The sequence below is a fragment of the Microtus oregoni genome, unplaced genomic scaffold, assembly GCF_018167655.1.
Source record: "Microtus oregoni isolate MIOR12 unplaced genomic scaffold, Mior012 000054F_ref0000373, whole genome shotgun sequence".
NCBI classification, from domain to species: domain Eukaryota; kingdom Metazoa; phylum Chordata; class Mammalia; order Rodentia; family Cricetidae; genus Microtus; species Microtus oregoni.
In genome coordinates this window covers 13660462-13667865 of record NW_024543830.1, presented here as the reverse complement: position 1 = coordinate 13667865, position 7404 = coordinate 13660462, and positions in this window count along the sequence as shown.

Here is a 7404-nt window from a genome sequence, read left to right as displayed (position 1 = left end):
ATACTGGGCTGCTTTTGTACTCTGTAGGCATTTTCTGGACTTTTTTTTTTTACTTTTTCCTCTTTTCCTGTGGGAATAAATCTAGTTCTTCCTAAATAAATAAACAAGTAGAGAAAATCATGAAAATAAAAGCAGCTGGAGATGAGGTCACATTTCTGTTGTCTTTGTAGAACATCTAGAAACAGCAGGGTGTAGCTTTTAGCATGGAAACTTCTGTGGAAGACTGCTCCTCTGTGAGCCAGCTCTATGAAAATTATTGTATTTCTGGACATTTTAAAAAATAGATTGCAATAGTTCATTATGTTTCAGTCTTCTTCTTATACTTCAGTATGACCCTAATATAAGAATGTGCATTAATATCATTTTAAATAACAATTGTTAATTGATAGTTCAGTGTTTTTTTATCTTAAGTAGACTTTGGAGCTAGGAAGTTTGGTAGTTATAACACTTAATAAGTGTATGACTTTGAGAGAGTTACTTATGGTGTTTCTGTACCTTAATTAATCCTTCATAAAATACAAAGTGTAATGCATATTGTATGCTTAGATGTAGAAACATATGAAGATGAATTGTACTGTAATTATGTTTAAATAAATTCTCTGAGAACTCAAATTACTTAATAATAAATAATAAATACTTATTTCTTAAATATGAAAAATTATATTCACAAGTAATTTTCTCAGGCCTACAATTTAATTTGACCATATACATATCCAACTGCTCAACCCAACATGTTAAAAAAAATATCCTTTCATTACCCTGTAGTCTCTCAACTCTGAACCCTCTTAATACTATTTCCCACTGACTCTAATTTGCACTGTTCATGTAGGTCAGGTCCTGCTTCCACTGATAGGAGTCCCACAAAGACCAAGATATACAAGTGTCACACAAATGCAGAGGGCCTACTTTGTTTCAAGCTGGTCCAGAGTCGGTGAGCTTCCACAAGCTTTGGACATCTATCCTGTGTGGGTATCTCTGTCATGATCTTAAACCCCCTTGATCATATAATTCCTCCTCCCTCTCTTCAATTCGATTCCCTGAGCTTGGTCTGGTGTTTGTAAGAGGAAGAGTGAATTGGGAGGGAGTCAGATGGGAAAGGGGAGGGAACTGGAGGAGAGAAGAGAGGGAAAACTGGTTGGTATGCAAAATAAATGAAAAATGTTTTTTAAACAAAATTAAAAAGAAAAGAAACAAAAACTTTAGGAGTATAATGTAATTTCATAATTTGTCCCTTCCATATCCTTTATCCAAAGTCTGTCATAGAAACCTGGGGCCACCGCCCAGCGCCAGCCTGGGACAGGGAGCTCAGAGGTTCCTTGGCCCCTATCCTTCTTAGGCTCTCTGCAGGGCCTCTACTCCCAGCACACCGCCTCTTTCTTCCTATCCCACCCAGCTTCCATCCAGAACCCTCCCCACTTCGGCCCCACTGCCCTCTTTCGGCACATAACATCACCCAGCCCAGCCTGTCTGGGCACTGGGTCCAAATCCTCAGGGCACCCAAGCGGGTGGGAGTTCCTTTGCTTCTATGGCCTGCCTGCACCAAGCAGGGTAGGCACATTGTTTGAGAACTGCCCCATCAGCACGGAGGCCTGATCTCTCGGCACCAGGAGAACCAGCATTGGGGTGAGTTTCTGGCCCCACCCGGCGCCAGCCTGGGACAGGGAGCTCAGAGGTTCCTTGGCCCCCTATCCTTCCTGGGCTCTCTGCAGGGCCTCTACTCCCGGCATACTGCCTCTTTCTTCCTAGCCCACCCAGCTTCCATCCAGAAACCTCCCCACTTCGGCCCCACTGCCCTCTTTCGGCACATAACATCACCCAGCCCAGCCTATCTGGGCACTGGGTCCAAATCCTCGGGGCACCCAAGCAGGTGGGAGTTCCTTTGCTTCTATGGCCTGCCTGCACCAAGCAGGGTAGGCGCTTTGTTTGCAAGCTGCCCCATCAGCACAGAGGCCTGATCTCTCGGCACAAGGAGAGCCAGCGTTGGGGAGAGCCAGCATTGGGTAGGCAAGGAGACCTGATCCAGTAAAAGAAGATCCATAAGGGAGCATTTGGAGAAGAGATGGGCAGACGCCAAGGCAAGAATTCGCCCAACAAGCTGAAAAGCAACATGAAGCCACCAGAAACCAGGGACCTCACAACGGGAGGACATGAAGACCTTAATCAAGAAGAAGTAGAAAAGATTGACTTCATGAAAGTGAATGATGCCCTTAAACAGCATGTAAAAAACGTCCTTATAGAAATGGATGAGAAATATAACAGAAAGTTTGAAGAATTGAATAAATCAGTGAATTATACCCTAGAAAACCAAGGAAAAACAATCAAACAAATAATGGAAACAGTTCAAGACTTGAAAACTGAAATGGAGGCAAAAAAGAAAACACAAACAGAGGGCCGGCTGGACATGGAAAATTTAAGTAAACAAACAGAGTCTACAGAAACAAGCATAACCAACAGAATACAAGAGTTAGAAGAAAGAATCTCAGATTCTGAAGATACCATAGAGAAAATAAACACACTGATCAAAGAAAACAGCAAGTCCAACAAACTCTCATCACAAAACATTCAGGAAATATGGGACACAATAAAAAAACCAAACCTAAGAATAATAGGAGTAGAAGAAGGAGAAGAAGTGCAGCTCAATGATCCAGAAAATATATTTAATAAAATTATAGAAGAAAACTTTCCCAACCTAAAGAAAGATATACCTATAAAGGTTCAAGAAGCAAACAGAACACCGAATAGGCTGGATCAAAAAAAAAACATCCCCTCGCCATATAATTATCAAAACACAAAGCATACAGAATAAGGAAAGAATATTAAGAGCTGCAAAGGAAAAAGGCCAAACCACTTATAAAGGTAAACCTATCAGACTTATACCTGACTTCTCCATGGAAACCATGAAAGCCAGAAGGTCCTGGATAGATGTACTGCAGAAAATGAGAGACCATGGATGAAAGCCCAGATTACTATACTCAGCCAAGCTTTCGTTCACTATAAATGGAGAAAATAAAATTTTCCAGGATAAAAAAAAATTAAACACTACGCAGCCACAAATCCAGCCTTACAGAAAGTAATAGAAGGAAAATCACTAACCAAGGAGTCCAACAATGACCACAATAATTCAGACATCTAGAGGCCCTTCACCAACACAAATCAAAGAAGGGAAACACACAAATTCTATGACAAAAAAGTGACCGGAGTTAACAACCACTGGTCATTAATATCACTTAATGTCAATGGACTCAACTCACCTATAAAAAGACACAGGCTAAGAGATTGGATAAAAAAACAGGATCCAACATCCTGCTGTCTACAAGAAACACACCTCAACCACAAAGACAGGCACCTACTCAGAATAAAGGGCTGGGAAAAGGCTTATCAAGCAAATGGACCCAAGAAACAAGCAGGTGTGGCCATACTAATCTCTAACAAAGTTGACTTCAAACTTAAATGAATCAGAAGAGATGGAGAGGGGCATTTTATACTCATAACAGGAACAGTTCATCAGGATGAAGTCTCAATCCTGAATATCTATGCCCCTAATATAAAAGCACCCATGTACATAAAAGAAACATTGCTAAAACTCAAGGCAGCCATCAAACTGCACACACTAATAGTAGGAGACTTCAACACTCCTCTCTCACCAATGGACAGGTCAATCAGACAGAAACCTAACAGAGAAATAAGAGAATTAATGGAGGTAATGAATCAAATGGACTTAACAGACATCTATAGAACATTCCACCCAAATAGGAAAGAATATACCTTCTTCTCTGCAGCTCATGGAACCTTCTCAAAAATCGACCGCATAGTCGGTAACAAAGCAAACATCCATAGTTACAAAAAAATATTAGTAACCACCTGTGTCCTATCAGATCACCATGGATTAAAATTAGAATTCAACAACAATGCTACCCCCAGAAAGCCTACAAACTCACAGAAATTGAACAGTCAAATACTGAACCATACCTGGATTAAGGAAGAAATAAAGAAAGAAATTAAAGTCTTCCTGGAATTCAATGAAAATAAAGAAACAACATACTCAAACTTATGGGACACTATGAAAGCAGTCCTGAGAGGAAAGTTCATAGAACTAACTGCCCACTTAAAGAAAACAGAGAAAGCTCACATTGGAGACTTAACAGCCTACCTGAAAACTCTAGAAAAAAGAAGCAGACTCACCTAGGAGGAGTAGAAGACTGGAAATAATCAAACTGAGGGCTGAAATCAACAAAATAGAAACACAGAAAACAATACAAAGGATCAATGAAACAAAAAGCTGGTTCCTGAAGAAAATCAACAAGATTGACAAACCACTATCCAAACTAATCAAACGGCAGAGAGCGAATTTGCAAATTAATAAGATCAGAAATGAAAATGGGGACATAACCACAGACACAGAGGAAATTCAGAGAATCATTAGATTTTACTACAAAAGCGTATATGTCATAAAACTGGAAAATGTAAAGGAAATGGACACTATTTTAGATAAATACCATATACCAAAGTTAAACCAGGACCAGGTGAACAATCTAAATAGACCTGTTAGTCGCGAAGAATTAGAAGAGGTTATCAAAAACCTCCCTACCAAAAAAAGCCCAAGTTTCAATGCGGAATTCTACCAGAACTTCCAAGAAGACCTAATACCTATACTCCTTAATGTATTTCACAATATAGAAACAGAAGAGTCATTGCCAAATTCCTTTTATGAAGCTACGGTTACTCTGATACCAAAACTGCACAAAGATTCAACCAAGAAAGAGACTTATAGACCAATCTCACCCATGAACATCGATGCAAAAATCCTCAACAAAATTCTGGCACACCGAATCCAAGAACACATCAGAAGTATTATCCATTATGATCAAGTAGGCTTCATCCCAGGGATGCAGGACTGGTTCAACATACGAAAATCTATCAATGTAATCCATCATATAAATAAACTGAAAGAAAAAAATCGTATGATCATTTCATTAGATGCTGAAAAAGCATTTGACAAAATTCAAGAAGAAAGTATGGAATATATACACGCTAGAGTACTATGCTGCGGTAAGAAACAATGACTTCTCGAATTTTGCATGCAAATGGATGGAAATAGAAAACAATATTCTGAGTGAGGTAACCCAGACCCAAAAAGATGAATATAGGATGTACTCACTCATAATTGGTTTCTAGCCATAAATAAGGGTCACGGAGTCTACAATTGATGATCCTAAAGAAGCTAAGTAAGAAGTTGAACCAAAGGAAAAACATATAGTTATCCTCTTGGCTATGGAAAGCAGACAAAATTGCCAAGGAGAAAATTGGGATCTTGGGGGTGGGGTGGGATGGGGGTAAGGGTAATGGGGAGAGAAAAGGGAGAAGGGGGGAACTTGGGGAAAAAGGAGGATTGGGATAAAGGAAGGTTGGATAGGGGAGCACGGAAGCACAATTCTTAGTTAAGGGAGCCACCTTAGGATTGGCAAGAGACTTGAACCTAGAGTGGCTCCCAGGAGCCCAAGCCGAGGTCCCCAGTTAGTTCCTTGGGCAGCTGAGGATAGGGAACCGGAAATGACCCTAGCCTATAGCAATACTGATGAATATCTTGCATATCATCATAGAACCTTCATCTGGTGATGGATGGAGATAGAGACAGAGACCCACACTGGAGCACTGGACTGAGCTCCCAAGGCCCCAATGAGGAGCAGAAGGAGGGAGAACATGAGCAAAGAAGTCGGGACCACGAGGGGTGCACCCATCCATTGAGACAGTGGAGCCGATCAACTGGGAGCTCACCAAGGCCAGCTGGACTGTGACTGAAAAAGCATGGGTTGAAACTGGACTCTCTGAACATGGCGAACAATGAGGGCTGATGAGAAGCCAAGGACAATGGCACGGGGTTTTGATCCTACGCAATGTGCTGGCTTTGTGCTAGCCTAGCCAGTTTGGATGTTCACCTTCCTTGATATGGACAGAGGGGGGAGGACCTAGGACTTCCCACAGGGCAGGGAAACCTGACTGCTCTTTGGACTGGAGAGGGAGGGGAAGAGGAGTGGGAAGAGGGGGAGAAGGATGGGAGGATGGGGAGAAGGGTGGGACGAGGGGGAGGGAAATGGGAGGCTGGGAGGAGGTGGAAACTTGTTTTTTTTTTCTTCCTTTTCTCAATAATAAAAAAAATGGAAAAAAAATGAAACCTGGGGCCAGGGAAGCTCTCAGGTACCATCAAGGATGGCCCCAACTAAGACTCCTAGAAATAGTGGAGGGAGTATCTGAACCAGCCATCCCCTGTAATAAAATTGATCACTACCCGAACTGTCGTCATAGAGCCTTCATCCAGTAAATGATGGAAGCAGATGCAGAGATCCACAGTGAATTTTATTTTTAAAAGTTAGGCAGGAAATAAGTTGATTTTTTAAAGGCATGGGAGCCTGGCGGTAGTGGCATATGCCTTTAATCCCAGCACTAGGAAGGCAGAGACACTTGTATCTCTCAGAGCATGGATGAGTTGACTCATGAAAACCATGCCTGGTTGTGTCACAAGTGAAGCTGAGGAGAAGACCCACACAACAATTGTGCTAGTGTGTGATTCAATTCAGGCAGGACCAGAAGCTGCTTCTGAGTGCTGATCTTGTATTTATTCTCATGATTTGAGGACCAATTACAAGCTAAAGTTCCTCATGAGTAGTTGGCTTACAACCTGAAAGATAAAGCACGAAGACAAAGTTGTGGTCCTTAATAAAAGGCAAACTATACCTAGAAATGAAGAGAAGGACTAACACAATGAAATGAACTAAAGATGCAAATAACTTTATAATCTCTTATGTTAGATCAGAAAACAAATCCAGACTTGGCTATTAGGGAAAGTTACCACCAGAAATCCAGAATTTATTACATTTCCAAGTCTTCATTGTCTACCAGAAATCTTGTTGAACTGATAATCAAATTTACTTCTTTTACATTAGCAATGCTTCATGAATACTCAGTGAGTAATTGAACTTGAGAAAAAAAGTTTCAGTATGTACTATTCATCAGAGAGTATATGGATACAAGAATTCATTGGAGCACTATTGAAGTCTTTCTAATAAAACTCCACAAAAGGGCAGAGATATACTGTAATGAAGATCTTTAAAGAGTGGAATATTTGAAACCTAAAAATTACTAAAGTTTCTATGGACTCTTATGCCTTGATCTTATGCCTTGAAGATTTAGTAGCATGAAACATCCCAAACAACTCGAGTTAGGCCTGTTTTCCAATAAGTATGTAATAAAGATTTTTGGAAGCAAAGGGTTTGGAAAGGTAACAAACAGTCTCTCATTTTGAAAATTTCCCAGAGATAAAATGGAAAAATTCTCTCTGGGAACTGGGGGTGAAGCTGTTAAGACTACCTCTGAGTTGATGAAGGTCGTTATATACCAATATAACAC